The sequence below is a fragment of the Protopterus annectens genome, chromosome 11.part0, assembly GCF_019279795.1.
Source record: "Protopterus annectens isolate FY-2018-M chromosome 11.part0, PAN1.0, whole genome shotgun sequence".
Classification (NCBI taxonomy): Eukaryota; Metazoa; Chordata; order Ceratodontiformes; family Protopteridae; genus Protopterus; species Protopterus annectens.
The window spans coordinates 222,613,633-222,634,806 of record NC_056745.1 but is presented as its reverse complement, the minus strand read 5'-3'; positions in this window follow the sequence as shown (position 1 = coordinate 222,634,806).

Sequence of the window (21,174 nt, the reverse complement as noted above, 5' to 3'; positions counted from 1 at the left end):
GACTCTTCTGAGGTGCCAATAATGCCCCGTAACAGCTTGTGTCCAGGGCAACCACCCCTTTACCCTGTTCCAGTATCAATAAAGATATAAAATGATAAACATCTGTAACTCTCTTACTTGGCTTGGAAGCAGTCTATCAAATGTGAATAAGGTGCAGTGGATGCATTATAGAGTGTGGCAGGAATGGGGTCTGCCAAGAGAAACAAACATGGCTGAGGACACATAGAACATGTGAAAACACAATTTCTCAATGCCCTATTATACAAGGAGCTATTATTCATTACCCCATCTGAACAGGTGGTTAAAAAACTGGAGGAAAATTGAAAAGGTTATACAGTCAATGAAACAGCTGTTAACCCCCTCCACTGCATTCAGGAAAAAAATCTAATAAAATGTGGCCTTTTCACTAGCATTAAAGGGCAAAGGGAAGGAGTAAAATGGAAAAAGAGGCCATTTGAAGGAAAATATGGCAAGCCAACCAAAATGTGAATCCTAGGGCCTTGAGGGTCATTACTCTACAAGGAAACAACTATGACTAGAGAGGGCTCTTCCCTCAAAACCCACCATGCACCATTCCTTCCCCAACCACACCTCTGAGTCACCTACACCTCTCCAAACAATAGGTCATCTAGGACTATTTATCAGAGATTAAGAGAAAATCTTGGTAACTGGGTGCAAAGCATCCTGAGACATGGATACAGGCTATTGTTCATTAAAAAAAAAAGAAGAAGAAAAAAAGATTTTCATGACTCCCCTAAGTGTTCAGGAAATAAAGACACTTCATCAAACCCATAATGGTGGAACATCTAAGGAAAGGAGCCATAGAGTCAGTACCAGACCAGGAAGAAGGCACAGGATTCTGTTGAAAACTGTTTCTTGTGCCAGTGAAAGGTGGTGCTTGGAGGTGAATTTGCAGAAATAGACCTTTTTGCTTCTGCAGAAAATAAGCAGTTAAAACAGTTTATAGCAGAACACCAAGCACAGGGGCCAGAGCAAGAGACACTTTCTCCATCAGTTGGACAGATCTGCTTCTATATGCTCATCCTCCCATCCCTCTCCTCAAGGTAATATAGACAACAGAGGCTAAAGGTACTCCTCATTATTGTCTTCTCCATCTGACCAAGGAAGCTCTGTTTCACTATCATACTGACCATGGAAATGATTGTGTCCCACAGCCTCAGCATGTAGACATCTTGGGTTACTCATACACTCTAACCTGAAAACACTAAGGATGACAACATGAATGATTTAACACTCATCCCTTTATGCACCTGCTTACCAAGGGCATACTTATTTATGAGGGAAGTTAGGAAATCAAACAAAAGGAAATCTTACCCAGCAAAATGGAAAAGATTCTAACTTTGGTGCCAGAGAGAGATACTAGATCCTAACAAGTCATATGTGAGCAAAGTCCTCAAAGGTCTGTCAGACCTTATCTTATGCCTTATTGAAAGGACATGAATCTGCTCTCTCTGTTTGCTCTGGGGTCTCCACCCTTTATTCCTTAATGGCAGTTAAACAGTTTCTTAAAGAGGTACTACAACTAATTCCACCTGTGAATGAACTCTCATCTCCATGAGAACTAAACTATGTGTTGGAAAAAATTAACTTTACAATGTTCATAGGTTCATAGGTTGGTACTAGACTATTGGCTCTAGGGCCTATACACTCCTAGCCATAACAATTCCCTGGCTATTTCTTCCCACAATATTCACTGCCCTGGACACCTGAATAGCAGGACAACTGACATGATCCCCAGGGTGAATTTCCTATCTCCCATCCAATTGTCAAGGTTCCTTTTGAAGAGGGCCAAAGAGGTGCTCTGCTTGACATATATGGGCAGTCTATTCCACAGTCTGGAGAGTCTCTGGGTCAGGAACCTATCTCTCTAGCATGTTTTATTCATTGTGATGACAAGGTTTAGATCCCTGGAGCATGTGGCTCTGAGGGATTGGGATTTCTTTAAGTGTAGCATGCCAAACAGCTATGGATTTGACATGGTCTTGTATGTTAAGAAGAGACTGCCTCTGAATAGATGATATGCAACAGAGTATAGCTAGTGTTTTTTTAGATGGTCAGCATAGGGCATCTGCTTTAGGCCTGTGATTCTTTTAGTGAGGCATTTCTGTGGCCTTTCCAGTTGTTGCAGATGTCTTGAGAGGTACATACCAAATGGGGCATTGTATTCTATAATGGGTCTAATGAGGGATAAGTACAGTGGGACAATGACCTCCTTTTTTCTGGATTAAAATCCCTTAGTGATGAGGTGTGCCATATAGAAGGATTTCCTGACTGTTGTGATGATGTGGTTATCGAAGGTGACACCATTCTCCACCTGTGTCCCTAAGTGTCTTATCACAATTTTGGTGTTTAGTGTACTGCCACCTCTGTGGTAATTCATGGGTACATATTTTTTCGCAAAGGGAATAACTATACATTTCTTGGCATTGAGCTTGAGCCCATGGCTCTGGCACCAAGCATCTGTCTCTGTAAGGCCCTTTTGTAGAATATCCACATAATGTGGGGATTCAGTAATGGCTCCCAGTTTGCAGTCATCTGCGAACTTTGTTAGCCAGAGTCCCTTAGTGTTGGCCTGTACTTCAGAGAAGTAGATGCCAAACAAGAACGATCCCAGGACTGAACCCTGAGGTACTCTACTTGTCACTTGTCTGGAGCTGGATTTGGAGTCAGCTACTTTTACAGTCTGGGTTCTGTCAGTAAGCCAGTTGGCAACCCATCGAGTGACATAGGGATTAATGCCCTGCTTAGTAAGTTTATGTATGATTCCAGAGTGGGGGATGGTGTCAAAGGCCTTGGCGAGGTCCAGATAGGCTGTGTGGACTGCCTCACCCTCATCTGCAGCTCTGGAGACTGATTCAAAGAAGTCAGTCAGGTTCAGGAGACAAGATCGTCCCTTCATGAACCCAAACTGGGTGGAGTCCTGTGTTTGAAGGTTGCCAATTTCTTTGTTTATAAGTTCCATGATAATACGTTCCATGGCCTTGCAGATCAGGCTCATCAGACTGATGGGGTGGTAGTTCCCAGGATCCAAGGTGGATCCCCCTTGTGGAGTGGGATAACTGTAGCTGTGCGCCACTCAGTGGGCATAAAGCCTGAGGTAAGGCTAATATTAAACATGACACTTAGGTGAGGTTGTGCTAGCAACTGCAGCAACCCTGAATTACCTGTCAGTGGTGATAACATCTGCCTTGGGACTAAGCTCATTTTTCAGAAGGAAAGGATAACTCAGTGCAACACCCTCACCTTTACTCTTAAGATGGTGACAGAAATCTCTTTAAATCATGCCAGTAAAGGAAATGGAGGGTAGGCCGGTATCAGATAGGATATCTCAGAGTTCCTAGCCCACTGTATCTCCATTATTCCTTCCACAGCAAAACTGCATCAGGGCATGTCAGGACCCACTCCAGAAAAGGGACAGCAGCCACGACAGCCTTCCTAAGAGGGGTCAGCACCCAGGCCATTCTGGAAACAACTACTTAGTCAGCTGTACTCACCTTTTCCAAGCACCACAACTTGGAGAGTTCCGCCAAAGTCAAGGCAGGATTTGACATATCCATCCTACAAAGGCCATTATAACCTGTACCTCCCCAGGGCCAGCCACCTTCTAGTCCATAAGCTTTGGGAACATTCCCAAAAGTTAGCACTGCTGCCACAGTGAACAATATGATGAATTTAATGCAGTTGTGCAGCAACGTACCATAATTGCTGATGTTTACATATGTTAATGCAGTTGTGCAGCAATATACCGTAATTGCTGATGTTTACATATGTTAATGCAGTTGTGCAGCAATGTACCGTAATTGCTGATGTTTACATATGTTAATGCAGTTGTGCAGCAACGTACCATAATTGCTGATGTTTACATATGTTAATGCAGTTGTGCAGCAACGTACTATAATTGCTGATGTTTACATATGTTAATGCAGTTGTGCAGCAACATACCATAAATGCTGATGTTTACATATGTTCATGCAGTTGTGCAGCAATATACCATAATTGCTGATGTTTGCATATGTTAATGCAGTTGTGCAGCAATGTACCATAATGGCTGATGTTTAGATATGTTAATGCAGTTGCGCAGCAACGTACCATAATTGCTGATGTTTACATATGTGAATGCAGTTGTGCAGCAATATACCGTAATTGCTGATGTTTACATATGTTAATGCAGTTGTGCAGCAACGTACCGTAATTGCTGATGTTTACATATGTTAATGCAGTTATGCAGCAACGTACCATAATTGCTGATGTTTACATATGTTAATGCAGTTGTGCAGCAACGTACCATAATTGCTGATGTTTACATATGTTAATGCAGTTGAACAGTATCGTACTGTAATTGCTGATGTTTACATATGTTAATGCAGTTGTGCAGCATCATACCATAATTGCTGATGTTTACATATGTTAATGCAGTTGCACAGTATTGTACCGTAATTGCTGATGTTTACATATGTTAATGCAGTTGTGCAGCATCGTACCATACTTGCTGATGTTTACATATGCCCAGTGTTGCAGTAATACTTCCTTCCCTTTGTACCATTATTTTCTTGCTTATTATTATCCTGGATTTAGAGAGGGTACCCACTCCACCTGTTTCCTACCTCCACTCTCACATAACCCTACAAGGCATTCCTCTCCTGGGTTTGAGTAGTGTGCAGAGAGGAAGCTTGGGGGGTATATTCTGGTTAGTCTACCATCCCTGGAGGCATTTGCCACCTGGGCAGCTAATGTTTTGGCTTCTGACAAACACTTGCTGATTACAGAGGTGAGAAAAAGCTAAAGCTGCTGGCATATTTTCCTCTTATACAACAGATGACCTGATGGATGGCAATCTTGCTGCAGTAGTGCATATACTCAAACATCTGCAATTAGAACAAGCTCCTCCTATATAACTTTCTTCATCAGTCCTTTCACTGTTCCACTTTCTTTCTGTTATGCATGCTCTTGAATAACGAATCTCTTCTTCTTCCTCTCCTTCTTCATTTTGACTTCTTTAACCCATCCCTTAACCTATCATTTCCAACCCTCACCTACCAGTTCCACCCCCCCACCCCCCCGACTCTCTGGCTCTATCTTTTCTAAGGAGTCCTTCTAGTCTAATTATCTTTTTCTATTTATTTTTTTTTTTTCGCTCATGGTCTCACCTGTTTATAGAAGTAAATTAAGGTTAATTTCTCAGTGATTTGGTTGTCTTGGTGACTGAGCTTAGAGATTTACTGTTACCTTGGGAGGCTGATATTTGTTTATGCCTCATTTTCTCTGTTTGAACTGTTAAACATTATACTTTTATAATTATGTTGAGCTACTTCCATTTTTAAATTTCTGTGCTCATTAACAACTGATACACTATTTTAATTATGCTCTTTTAATTCCGTGACTTTTCATTTTCCTTGTTTAGTCATTCCTTAATTACCCTGTTCGTATTCTGTTACTTCTGTGCTTTTTATTTTTCTTGTATAATTTTTGTGGTCACGTCTGAAAATAGGAGTTCATACTCTGCACACGTAATTAGTCACAAAAAAAAAAAATTAAAACAGTAAGTAAATAGTAAACTAAATAATGCACCATGTGCATAACTACATGCATGACAGAACATTATTTCAATAGCAACAGTTTAGTAAAAGGTCATTTGTGCAAGAAGCTTTAGCATTTTGTTTCACTGAAGGAAGGAATGTCATGATTTCTTTGTGTGAGGCTCTATAGATAAAGAATAACTCACTGAGATACCTTTTAAATTATGGGGGTGGTGGATTCACAATGGCTGAAAAAAAACTCAAAAATGGAGGAAAGGGAGCTTTGAGAAAAGACAACAAAATTTTATTTTGGTACAGAGTGTAAATGAAGACAGAACACATGCATTTCTAAGTACAATACCCTGCAAGCTGCAACTGGAAGGAATTTGTTGTAGGTTATGAACTTGCCATACAGTACACCATTATCAGTTGCTGCCCTTGCAGCAAATAAGTATCTTCTTAAAGAATTCATGGCAGAATGTCAAATGGATGCATCCTAAAATAAAATACTGAGACTGAAAGGTCAGCTGTTGTTAGCGCAAAAAAAACCCTTTAAACAATCAACCTTTTGAGGAAATACACTGATGACTCTGTGATTGAAGCCTCATGCATGCTGCACTTAAGGGGAAGTACAGTGGCTTACGGATAAGATTTTTTTCCTCACAAGTCCAAAATTCACTCTTGGCCAATGGTCACTGTCTCTGTAAAGTTTTGCATGTTTTCTCTGTCTTGTTAATGTTTTTCTCCAAGTACTCTGGTTTCCTTATACCTCACAAATCATTAAATCATGCTGATTGGCCATACAGACTTCTCCACACATACACATGCACAAACACACACACTCACACTACACACACACACACACACACACACACACACACACACACACACACACACACACGCACACACACGCACACACACACACATATACACACACACACACACACACACACACACACACATATGTAGATTTATCTATATGCATATGTATATTTTATACCTATATATAAGTGTTTTGCTAAAGCTTGAATACACCAAACATTGACATGTAAAATACTGAAGCAGAAACATAAAAAAATGTTGACATCAACACACAATTACCCAGTTTATGTTATAACTAAATAAAAACTATATAGGTAGCAAAGTTCGTGATTATACAAGTAAATATTTTTTTCTGAGGGAAATATTGATAAAGAAGTAAATATAATGTGTGTAAAATGGTCTTTTAAATAAATCAGTGGTGGGCAATACTATGGCAATGCTTAATGTGATGGGTTTATGTCGTAACGTTGAAACCTCATAACATTGAAACTCATAACATTGAACCCATTTCACTGAAAAGTCATAAAATTGAAAACTTCTAACACAGACAACTCATTTCACTGAAACCATTCTCCAGAAGAAATATAACCTAAAAACATGTTTTTGCAGGGGGGCAAAAACTAACGCCATGATGGCACAACCACGGAGAAAAGGAAGAAACACCACACACAGTTAATCAGTACTCAAGAGCAAACATGGACATCTACAGATCTGGGGGTACAACACAATAGTGACCCACAATTCACACAAACTATGCTAGAGACACTTCCCTAATAACTCACAGGATAAGAAATGACGTCTTTGCAGACTTTCTGCACAATTCTATACAGTTCTACACTTTTCTGTGAAATGAGTTTTCAACGTTTTGAGTTTTCAGTGAAATAGGTTCAACGTTATGAGTTTCAGTGTTTTGAGGTTTCAGTGTCATGATAGGGAACCCAGTGAAATACATGCTGCTTTGATGCATGAAAGATATATAAACTTTAGTTTTGTTGTTGTCATAAGCTAGGCTGATCTAACCTCTACTGTTGCACATATCTCAGCACAGTATCTGAATGTTTAACATTTTTTAGTACTTCATAGTTTGAGACTATCCAGAAACATTCATCCATAACCCCTTTTCTCCCTATTTTTGCACATGGGGTTTAGGTGTCACATCAACAGTGATGATCACCTATCACCTGTGGTGGTCACACTGCCGGTTGACTAGCCCTGCACACAGAACATCCCTTAGAAAATAGAACCTTGAATGAATGTGGAACATATTGCTTTTTTCTAGGTATTGCATACAGACAAGGTATTACAGAAAATGAAAAGATGCACCTTAAAGAACATGATTTTAAAATCAAACAATGTTCTTTTCATATATAACCTGATGATGTTTCCTTTTGAATAATCATTGCAGTGTTCATATCATTAACGTTCACATATCTAAAATGTACTTGGCTCATTAGTAATACATTGTATACTATAATTTAGTAGATGATTGCACATAAGTTCAAACACCATAAGTTCGAACCTGGAAGTTCGAAAGGTGAAAATGTCGAAGCCGCAGAAGTCTGAATTCTTTCCCAGGAAAAGAATTCGGTTGGACGTTTTTGCAGCTTCAACATTTTCTGCATTGTTTAAACATTTCATTTTTATAGAACATCATCATAACTGGATTCTGTAGGCAACTCATTAACAGAAATAATTGAGCTATTAAGCTATAGCAGATAAAATGCTAAAATTCTTACAAAAATCCGGTCTGAGAAAGATGAAAGAGGAGGCTGAAGAAAAAGGTAACATGGGATACTCAGAAACAGCTAACACACTGCATTAAGTAAAACAGTTTGCAGGGTGAGAGGTGATACATGAGGAGGAGTGATTAAGAGATGCATGTCGCATGGCCACATTAGAGGAAACAAGTGTGGCATGCATTGTATGCAAATAACTGCATAATAACATACACACGAGTAATCGTATGGTGATCTGAATTATTACATATGCAAATGATGAAATCAAACATTTTGGTGCAATTCAGAAGCAAATAGGTAAGCTGTGGTGATCAGCTTATCTGAATCCATCATTTCTCACCGAGCATACAGTATATATCACCCCTATGCTAAGATGCATCTGCTTTAGCCAGTAGGCATGTATTAGTGACAGCCTTGGATGCCAGATTCCACAGTGTTACTCACTGCCACCCTCCACATTGCAGAAGACTCTATCACTGCTGACTTAGCATCACCTCTATGACCAGGACATAGTTGATCACTACTGTGTAGAAAGAGATATCATACAGGAAGCTGTAGACATGTGCTCTCCTCCAATGGGATCAGCTGTAGACATGCTCTCCTCTGATGGGATCAAGGAGGATTTGCAGATTGCCTTAGTGCACATGAAGGTTTGTGTAGCATCACCCACCCATGCCATGGCAGCCTTTTGGTATCTGAGAGGGGACATATTAAGAGTTTTGAAACTAGACTTTGTGAATTGTAAATCACTTCCATTACATGATATTGATGCATGTTGAGGAAAATATTTGGTTTCCACAGACAAAAGAGGAAGGATCCACTTCTGTGAAGATAATCTATGATGTAGCTCATTTTCCTGAGTTCCTGCGGGTTACAGACTGAACCCACATTTGTATAAAGGCTCCACGTGCTCAGGGCATCCAGTATATCAAACAGAACAGATGCTACTGCTTCAACTGTCAAGTGGTGTGCAGTCCACATAGAGTTACATATGATATGTCTTTGCACCATTCAGGCAATTCCCATGATTCCCACATCTGGCGCATGTGCAAACTATACCATAAGCATTTCATACAAGATGATTTTCCATAGGATAATCTAAATGGGAGGTGCACACAATGCTGCCCAATATGCCAAAAGGGTCTAGTCACATGGATATAGGTTGCAGTCTTCTCATAATGGTGTTTGCTGTTGTGTGCTGCAGGTAACTTGGGATATATTTTGAAGCCATAGTGATGACCCCTCTTTGCAGCCCCCAGACAATAGCAGAGATGACATACAACACCACACTGTTGCAGATAGGGATCATCATCAAATGTGTGTTTGTACAGCTCAAAGCCCAATTCCACTGCCTGGATACATCTGGTGGCACACTACAGGATGCTCTGGAGACCTGGAGACCTACCCAAAATATCTGTGTTTTTTGGCTTGCTACATAACATTGTGCTATGAAAACTGTTGTAGCAAGGGAAGGTCAGTGCACTGGCTGACATACCAGTGTCAGTACCAGATGAGGGGCTAAGTGAGAAGTTATTGGAAGAACCAATTGAAGCTGGCCCTCTATGTGGCATAGGGGGCACAGTATGTCATGTCATCAGAAAAGTGGTGGTATCTGTTCCACAGCTATGTTCTGTGACAAAATAAACACTGAACAAAAAAGGATACATGCATTAGCCTACTATGCATTTACAGTGCATGTGCTGGTCATGCTGTGCATCAGACAGTCTCATATCTACATTGGCAAGAGGGGAGAACAAAAGACATACATCATTTTCACAGTTGGAGGGGCAAAGTGATGGGGAAAGTAACACTTGCATAGGTGGAAGGTTCATGGATGGTGTCTGTGATAACCATGCACATGGCTAGGGGCTTGGGGGAAGAATCACTTCCTCCAGTGATGTTGTGGAGCTTCCAGGGGAACACTGCTTGTGTGTATCATGTGACCCTGAAGTGTCAGTTCTGGAAGTAGTTGGTTCAGGGGACAGTGCAGTATATCAAATACATGTATGGGGAATATCACCATGGCACCTGCTGTGGAGTTCCAGCAGTATGATGGTGTCAGTATATCATGTTTGTCTAAGGGTATGTGCTGCCCATGGTAATGTTACAGGGGAGTGGGCTGACACTGAACTGCAGTACTCTAAGTCAGCTGTCCAGAGGGTTGTGTCCACAGCAGAGCCAGATCAACACTGGCCATATCCAGCAGAACATTTAATTTAGTGGTGCTGGTCACAGTGATACCGGACAAGCACTGACCATGTCTAGGAAAGCATCAGCAATCAGGGGAAGACACAGCCATGAGCAGTGTGTTATTGTGGCCATTTCAGAAATGATGTGTGTATATATCTGTTAATGTGGTATGAACTGATGTAGTGTGCAACTGTCCCCTAGCATGAACATAGTAGCTGGTTCCCCATAGCCACATGGGTGCACTAATGGATGCTAAGTGGGCCATCATGCACTCAACAGGCATGTCTGCTTTAGGTATCAACATGCTGTGGCACTCTGAATGTAGTGTAGAAGAACCCACAGTTCCTGAAATCATTGACGGTGTTTATGTGGGTCTTACAGCACACTGTCAAGCTCTGACATAGTCTAATTAGTGACCATCTGTGCCTGGATCACAGATCTATGCATCTGCTGATCTGTGCCACAGCTAACACCCAGGTCAAGGAATGTTCTGGAGTCATGTCAGCATTGGCCAGCTATATGCCTCTCCTCAGTTCCATGTGTGTGCATCTCAGAAGTGGTGCAGCCCCCTGATGTTGCCTGTGGTGTTGTTGACTGTCTATTGGCATGAGCATACATGGATGTGATGACCTACAATAAGCACAGGTGATGGTGGAAAGTCATCTTGTACTTCTGTGGGAAATGGAAATGTGACTTGTACTGTTAACATTGATGATGGTGATACTGTGTCCTCAAAATGTTCTGGGTGCATGAAGCCATCATCCTCAGCATTTAGAGAACCACTGACATTGGCATATGCCAACTTGCTTTTTTTTTCCTCCCTACAAAAAGCTTCACTAAATTTTTCCACTACTGGTATCCAATCATTCCTTTCATTCTGCAGAGATGAGGGAAAGGCATTCCTGAGCTAGATGGAAGTACCATAGCCCATTCATTCCTAACTAGGAAACACTATTGACCCATTCTTTCCCCAAATGAGAGAGTCAGGTGGTAAGGAAAGAGCCAGCATGCTGGTCCTGTCATGGTAGACTAACCCCTCCTTAAGCTGACCACCCCCATGTGTGGCTCACCAAGCTCTGAAGTAGCTGCCACGAAATTTCATCTCACACTAAGTGCACTATGGCAGCATGGACTTCCTAGATCCTTACTCCATTGTTGAACACCTATTGCTCCTGATAGGTGTCGCCCGAGTGGTGGGCACAAACTGCCTCCCGCACCTAGGATGGGCAAGCCAACAGCAGCTGTTCACTCTCATCCACCTGGCTACCTCCTGCAGGCACCCAAGCCACTAACTGATAGCCTGTTGTATAGGCAGGGCATTATTTCTTTATGCCATGGAACTGGAACATCTGCCATCTTGTATCGGGTCCTCTCCTAGTGGAACTTGTGAATACATACAGATAACAGACCTTTAGTAAAGATGGTACCTGTTTCTACCTCTCAGCACCACCATGCAGCAGATAGGTTGCTACATACCAATAATATACACAGTCTATGAGCTTACATGCCTGTAATATACATAGTCTATGAGCTTACATACCAGTAATATATATAGTCTGTGAGCTTACATGCCAGTAATATACATAACCTGTGAGCTTACATGTCAGTAATATACATAACCTGTGAGCTTACATGCCAGTAATATACATAGTCTGGGACTGTGAGCTTACATGCCAGTAATATGCATAGTCTATGCGCTTAGATACCTGTAATATACATAGTCTGTGAGCTTACATGTCAGTAATATACATAGAATGTGAGCTTACATGCCAGTAATATACATAACCTGTGAGCTTACATGCCAGTAATATACATAACCTGTGAGCTTACATGCCAGTAATATATATAGTCTATGAGCTTACATACCAGTAATATATAAAGTCGGTGAGCTTACATGCCAGTAATATACATATTCTGTGACTGTGAGCTTACATGCCAGTGATATGCATAGTCAATGCGCTTACAAACCTATAATATACATAGTCTATGAGCTTACATGCCAGTAATATACATAGTCTGTGAGCTTGCATGCCAGTAATATACAAAGAATGTGAGCTTACATGTCAGTAATATACATAACCTGTGAGATTACATGCCAGTAATATACATAGTCTATGAGCTTACATGCCAGTAATATACATAGTCTGTGAGCTTACATGCCAGTAATATACATAACCTGTGAGCTTACATTCCAGTAATATACATAGTCTATGCGTTTACATGCCAGTAATATACATAGTTTATGAGCTTATATGCCAGTAATATACATAGTCTGTGAGCTTACATGCCAGTAATATATATAGTCTATGAGCTTACATGCCAGTAATATACATAGTCTGTGAGCTTACATGCCAGTAATATACATAGTCTATGAGCTTACATGCCAGTAATACACATAGTCTATGAGCTTACATGCCAGTAATATACACAGTCTATGATCTTACATGCCAGTAATATACATAATCTGTGACTGTGAGCTTACATGTCAGTAATATGCATAGTCTCTGAGCTTACATGCCAGTAATACACATAGTCTGTGAGCTTACATGTCAGTAATATACATAACCTGTGAGCTTACATGCCAGTAATATACATAAACTGTGAGCTTACATGCCAGTAATATACATAGCATATGAGCTTACATGCCAGTAATATACATAGTCTATGACTATGAGCTTACATACCAGTAATATACATAGTCAATGAGCTTACATGAAAGTAATATACATAGTCTCTGAGCTTACATGCCAGTAATATACATAGTATGTGAGCTTACATGCCAGTAATATACATAACCTGTGAGCTTTTATGCCAATGGTGGCTCAATGGTTAAGACCTTTGCATGTCATTTCCAGAGGCCAGGGTTCTAACCTGATCTGCAGTTCACTAGTTGTAGAAGTGTACATTCTCCTATCTCTGGGTTTTTTGGGTTGGGAGGGTGGCCTAATAGTTAAGGTGTTTGCCTTACAAACACAAGGTGCAGGGTTTGAATCTCACAAGGGATAACTGGCTAGGCTTAAAATGGCTCGCAAGGGCAGTTAGCTTAGTACTAACCTATGTATGTAATAATATACATAGTCTGTGACTGTGAGCTTACATGCCAGTAATATAGATAGTCTATGAGCTTAGATGCCAGTAATATACATAGTCTATGAGCTTACATGCCAGTAATATACATAGTATGTGAGCTTACATGCCAGTAATATACATAACCTGTGAGCTTTTATGCCAATAATATACATAGTCTTTGAGCTTACATGCCAGTAATATACATAGTCTATGAGCTTACATGCCAGTAATACACATAGTCTGTGAGCTTACATGCCAGTAATATACATAGTCTGTGAGCTTGAATGCCAGAATACACATAGTCTGTGACTACTTACTCACCTTGTCATGCTGGTTGCAGCCCTGATGTCCTTGATGAACATAAATGCAGATTATTCTGTCTGAGTAAATTGTACAGAGATGTGAGTCAATTCCTACAGGAATGACATGTGTTTCTGTTCATTTGATGCATCTGCTACAGACATTCAATAGTTGTGTCTTGTAGTGATGGTTGTATTGCTATAGCCCTGATTTTGCTTCGTGACATAAGTGCAGATGTGTATGCCTGAATAAGCCATGCAGAGTTGTTAGTTAAGCAATATCTGACAGGAATGGCATGCAGCACTACTGACCTGTTGCATTTTCTTATGATACTTGGATGGTCATCACCTACTCAGCTCCTACACCCAATCTATCACCAAGTATGAGAGTTCTCTCACTATCACCACTGATGGGCAGTAGAAATTCCTCAGTGTTAATAAGATGGATCTGTACAGATGGTCTACTGCCAGGGATCATCCTGTCCCTCACCCTTGGTCTTGGCATGCAGGCTCATATTAATGATCCTATGCCATATCTGGATAATCATCTTATCATGCCCAACCACTGTACTGATGTCTTACACCTGTTCCTGTCACATCTGTTCCCAGTTGACTTATAGGCTCATAGGTTCATAAATACTAGGTAATCAGTTTATGGTTCATTAGAAGTTGAGCTAATAAACCATGTTCACATGTTCCCTCCAGTCTCAATGAGGGCTACACAAGATAGATTGGGGGGATGAGACTGTCCACCCCATTATCTAGGTTTTTCTTGAAGGTAGCAAGGGTGTAGGATATGTAAGGACATGAATCTATCACACTACCTTGTATCTATAAAGAGCAGGTCATAAATGCCCTCTCTAAGGCCATAATCACAGCATCTATGGGACCTGATAACATCCCAGGCTACGTCTTAATGGGCTCCAACAAGAATTAGCAACACCACTGGGTACTCTTTTCAATCATAGTATAAGCAGCGGCTTCAACCTAGCTGAATATAAAATGGCTACCGTTATTCCCTTGCACAAAGGTGGTGCTTCCACTGACGCCAGGAACTATAAACCTATTAGTCTGACTAGCCTTATCTGCAAGGCCATGGAGTGAATCATCATGGACCTTATCACCAAAGATATAAGTAATCTTTAAACACATAACCTTAGTCAATTTGGGTTTGTCAAAGGGAAATCATGCCTGTTAAACCTGGTGGACTTCTTCGAGACAGTCACTAAGGTCCTGGATGAGGAGAAATCTGTGCATACAGCCTACCTAGACTTAGCCATGGCTTTTGACACTATCCCCCACTCAGGAATCATTGACAAACTCACCCAGCTAGGTCTCAATCCTTATACCGTTAGATGGGTCAATAACTGGCTCACTGATAGAATACATATGGTCAGAATGGGGGAATCCACCTCCAACAGCAGACCCATAACCAGTTTTGTTCCACAGTTATCTGTCCTGGGACCTCTACTGTTTGGAATCTATTACAAGGAAAAACTAAAGGCCTGTGACTAACAAAATTTGCTGATGACTGCAAACTGGGAGTGGTCATAGAATCTCCAAATGATGTTAACATCCTATAAGAGGGTCTTACACAAACAAATGATCGGTGCCAAAGTCATGGCCTTAAACTGAATGCAAAAAAAATGTATTATTATCTCTTTCCGTAAGAACAATGTTTCTGCTAACTACCACACAAATAGCAACACCCTAAATACGCACTCAGTGGTGAAAGACCTAGGCATACAGGTTGACAGCAATCTTACCTTTGATCATCATGTAGCCACAGTGGTAAGAAGGGCATTCTATATTGATCATCTCATAAGTAAGGGCATTGCCTCCAGAAAAAAAGTAGTTATAACCTCCCTGCACTCGTCCCTCATCAGACCAATAATTGAGTACAACGGCCCTTTTGGTATGTACGTTTCCAAGCACCTGCAGCAACTGGATAGACCACAAAGGTTCCTCACAAGGAAAATTCAAGGTCTTCAGCATCTATCTTATGTGAATCATCTGAAATCCCTATCACTTTATTTTGTTTTATACAGACTACTCAGAGGTGATATGTGCATTGCATATAAGGCCATCTCTGACTCTGCTTTAGTGGAAAGGCTGCATATCCACAAGTCAAATGGTAGACGGGTTACTCGCTCTAAAGACCTTAACCTAGTATGTGACATTAATAGAACCTGCTGGAGGGACAGATTTGTCTCCCAGAGGTCACCACACCTTTGTAAAAGACTCCCACTTCATGTCAAACAGACCACCTCATTGGCCCTCTTCAAATGCAATCTGGAAGATTGGATGGGTAACTGTAAAGTCACCCTGGGGGTTCTCCTGTGTCCCTCTTGGACAGGGGCAGTAGGTGCTGATCATGGAAATAAGGGTAGAACTTGGCTAGACTTGTAAGGGCCTTATGGCCATTAGCCTGGTAACTTCCTATGATCCTATAATGTACCTTATTTATCTTTGTGAAGTTTTAGTTTTGTTAACTGGGTATTTGCAAAACTAATTGTTCTGTGAAGGAATAGGAGGTCAAGGAAGGTCAGCTTTTATGGTTCAAGAGGCTAGACACAGATCACCATGGAAGAGTCTCTAAGACACTGAGTACAGAGACAGGGATCCCAGACTGTCTGGATAGGTGAGGGTCTTCAGGTCATTAATCTTTTTAGTTAGGAAACTGAGATTTGTCAAGATGAACACTATGTCCCAACAAATGCTTGCCAAGGGGGGCATTATATTTGATAATGGGTGTGACGAGAGATGAGTAAAGGGGAGTTAATCTTCTTTTGACCTAGAGGGGAAGCTTTGGAAATGATATAATACAGATGGAAGGCTTTCAAAACAATTACAGAGACATCATGGTGAAAAGATAAGAAATTATCAACAAGAGTGCCTTGATCCTTAATGATGCTGTCTGGTTAGAGGAGTGTGTCACCTATATGGTATGATATGGACATTTTTATTATTACCAAAATCAACTATGCTACAGTTTTCCCATTTAGGTTGCGGCCATTGTCCTTGCTCCAATTTACATCATAATGCAACCTGTGTATGAGTAGTTGTGAGTTAATGAAAGATCAAGTAACACCACTCAAGTTAAAGTTCTATGTGAACTTAGATAAACACAGGCCAGGAGTGTTGGCTTGAAAGTCTGAGAAACAGATGTCAAACTGGAGAGGGCCCGAGATTATGCCTTGTGGTACACTGCTGATAACTTTTTCTTGCATTCAGAAGTGGTACCTGTGAGCAGAGGCATGACTAAGGTGGAGTAAATGGGGCAGTCCCCCCTTGAGCAAGATATCAGGGCAATTTTCCTTACTGCCGCTCAGTTTATGAATGCCAGAATGCATTAGTGCTCTGTTAGGGCTAGGGTTTTACTTCATTATATGCATTCAGAAATGAATGATAACAATGCATTTTTAGAACAGCATTCATCACTCCCTGTAAGCTGTAGCAAGCCATTTGTTGCACCTGTAGCAAGTAAATTGCTATGTTTTAAAGTACAAAAAGGGATTTTCTGTTTTTATTTTTGTTTTTTTGTTTTTTTGTTTGTTTTTGTTTTTATTTTTTTGTTGGATTTCAAATATACAAGGGGATCTATTTCAGAGGACTGAAAAACCAAAAGACTGAAAATTCAAAATACTGAATGATAGAATTTACCCCTTTTCCACTGTTGTGTGATCTTGGAGTTGGTATATATAATTTGCAGGGGGTGTGGGGAGCACAGCCACCCACATGAGGGGGTGCTGGGGGACTTGCCCCCTGCATTAAAATGTGATCAGTATTTTGAATTTTCAGTCATTTGGGATTCATTCTTTTGGTTTGTCAGTCTTGTGAAGTAGACCCATGTACAAGGACCCTTTTAGGGGGAACCAGATTGGGGAATGAACCAGATTGGGGAATGACACTGAGCACTCAACGAGCCAACTAATCCTCTGCATGTGACTCTAGCCATATGGGCAGACAACCAGTTAGCCATCCATCACACTATATATGTATTTAAATTCAGATTTACAAACCTGCCACTAATTTCTGCATGAGATATTGTCCAAGTCCAGATATGTGGTATATACTGCATGACTGCTATCTTCTGCTTCTGTGACTTTTTCAAGGAATGAATGAGATTAAATAAGGAGAGCTTATTTTTGATAAAGCTCATTTGATGATTTTCAATGTCCAGATTAATGAGGTCTGAGATAATATCATCCACTGATTTACATATGAGGTTAGTGTGGTTAACAGGTCTGTTAGGATCTGTGGTTAAGCAATTATTGTGCAATGACATTACAGGGGCAGTTCTTCATTAGACAGGCTTAAGGAGATTAAAGAGGTTAAGTAGGGGTTAAGATAGGCCATCTTTCATACTTATAACCAGGTAAATGCATAAGTGATCAGGGCCCACAAATGAAATCCTCTTTGTTTTTGAAAGGGTAGAGTGGACCTGTTCCATACTATTTAGGGTTGTGGCTGTGACTGTGGAATCTGTGGACTAGCTATAATTATGGTGGAGCAAAATCTGCACTTAATTTGTCAGCTCAGACACAGTGACTATATGGGAGGGGAATGATGGGATGAGATTAAAGCCACAATCAGAGGGAAAATAATGAGAATGGATGGATGAAACAGAAGGGAGATAGAGAAAGAAAAACAAAGGATGGAAGACAAACTAGTATAAGTAAAGTGAAACATATGGGCAGTCAGAGAGCTCAGAGGGGAGTTAAAGGTGGAAAAGGCAGCAATATGAGTCCTCCTAGAAAACAAAATAAGAACAATAACAGACATGGAACAGTGGTACTTGAAGGACTACTGGTGGGCACCAGGGAGGAGGCAAGAAAACACCTAGTGAACAAATACAGAAAGAAAAAAGACAAGAAAGGCAAACATGATAAGAGAAGAATACAGGAGTATACTAAAGAAGACAAGAAAATAAGAGAGGCATTTATGGAGTATTAACAAAAGAGAGTAAAAGAACAACAAGATGAATCTGGAAGGAATCAGAAAGAAAGGAATATACAAAATGATATAGGACCAGTGGCAGGAATTAGAGGAAAAGAATTCAATAGATGAGATGAGAAAGGCAGCTATGGGGATGAAACAGAAAAAGTTGGGAGGACTTCATGGATAACCAGTAAAGTTTTACAGGCAGGGACGATAGATAAACAAAGCAAAAACATATATCACAGAATGTTACACAGGAGACAGATATCTAAAACTATCAAGAAGTCAGAGTGACAGTGATCCCAAATAAAGGGCGAGACAGTACAGATGTGGGAAGTTACAGATCGGTTTCCCAAAAATACAGATATTAAAATCATGGCAAAGGTGCTGGTTAGGCAAAATCTTACCACAAATCACACACAAGGTTCAGAATGGCTTTGTAAAGGTAGGAAAGAAGATGACAATTGGGGGAGCTTGATGACAAGAAACAAGAAGGGAAAGGGGGGTAGTTCATTTTGAGCTGCACAAGGCATTTGGCTCAGTAAACTGGAAATGAAAAATGGGGAAAACTTGATAAAATGGGTAAGAGTAATATATATGAATCCATAAGTAGGAATAATGATCAGTGGGACGGTATTAAACATGGTGACAGTAGCAAGGAGAACTAGATAAGGATACCCTATGCCCCCATACTTATTTATTCAGGTGAAGGAGGAGTTATAATGATCAGTGGGACGGTATTAAACATGGTGACAGTAGCAAGGAGAACTAGATAAGGATACCCTATGCCCCCATACTTATTTATTCAGGTGAAGGAGGAGTTAGACAGGAGTATAGCATAACAAGTAAAAAAAATGAGGTAGATGGATTAAGGGTATTCAAGTCTCTGGAAGAACTACAGGAGAAGTTCAGCCTGTCAAGAAAATATTAGAAAAGGAAGGTGGAAAATATGGGAGGCAGGTGAGAAGAAAACAAAAAGGCATGAAAGTCCATTGAAGAAATGGAAGGAAGAATTAGAACATAGAAACCACAGAAACAGAGATATATGAGAGGTGAAGCAGGCAAATGATAAAGAAATGTTAAAGGAAGATAGGGTAGAAAAGAAACACAGGAACATGGGAGGAAGTGATGAAGGTAATACAGGAAATGCAGACTACACATGGAACAGGGGCAAACACTGAGAATGCTGCACAAATGGTTTCTTATATCAAGAAGGCAGGAAGGACAATGATCAATGAGAAAGTGAAACAGGAATGACCCAAATGCTCTGTGCGGCTAGAGGTAGAAAAAACTGAGGAAAAAAGGAGAAAGAAAGCTAAAGAGGTATGAGAGAAGTGAACAATTGTTCAAAAGAAAATAAACAGACACAGAAGAGTATAGAAACGTTGACAGGGAATTTGGGTGGTGTGGTGTTAAGCTATCCTGAGATGGTGTGCAGTCACATATCCAGTTGTGAGTGAGGTGGGATATAAGTTATGGTTTGAAATGTGAGATTTTGTTGATGTTACAAGGTATCATGGATAGAAAATTGCAATGCTTGGAAACAGGAGGAGTAAAAGGTATCCTTGTTAGAGTTACTTGCTGGGTAATAATAGCCATGAATTTGTCAACCGTTCTGAGAGAGTGAAGTGCTGAGTACCAGTGCATAACTGATATTAAGCAGAGGCGCTTGTCAGGACTATGTAATATTTTAGAATAGTTTAGAATAGTTTAGAATATTTTAGAATAGTTTAGAATAGTTTGGAATATTTTAGAATAGTTTAGAATAGTTTGAGGTGGTATTTTCATTTTTTTCTCCAAGTGCATATTTTATGCATGTTTGTTGCAGTAGCAGTCTGTTGTTGATACAATGTAAGTTAAATGCAGTCACACTAGGATGCTAAAAAATCAAGGTTCTTACAATGTGACGACTGAATTTGACAGCATTTTTTCCTTGCTATGTGTGTGGTGAGTACCATTTTACTAATCCGTCATAGTCAAAACTAAATACATTTTATTATTTTCTTTGTATTTTTGCTTTATTTTGTATCTTCTCTTTTATAAACCTTTTAAAACTTGTGTTTCTGATTGGTGTCATCCAATAATCCTATCAGAAGTAGGTTGTGCTATTAGGTATGTGCAATTTATGCTGTTTAGCTGTCCATATATTTGCCCAGATATACCTACTTTTCAAAAGCCTTTTTGCTGGAAGTTCAGTGTCTGCAGGCTGAGAAGTATGTCATGTTTTATAGAAAGATCGTCAAAGAACTACTAACTACCTGTAATATTTGTTGCTTCATCATCCTCACTATAGGAAGAGATCACAGCTCCTCCATACTTTCTTAAGCCAAATGACTCTTATTATACATGAGACGTCTTTTTCATAGAAGGCCTAGTGTTTAAGCTGAGCAGCCCCTAACTCATTTCCTTAACTAGTGAAGACTATATGAGAAATCAGTCCTCATCAACCTAAGATTCTGTCCTAAGATCTACCAACAGTCAACAACTCCACATTTCAGACTGCATTCTACTTAACACTCCTTTTCCCTACATGCTCCAAATGTTTGGTCTTCCATCCCACCCCCAATAAAATCCAACCCT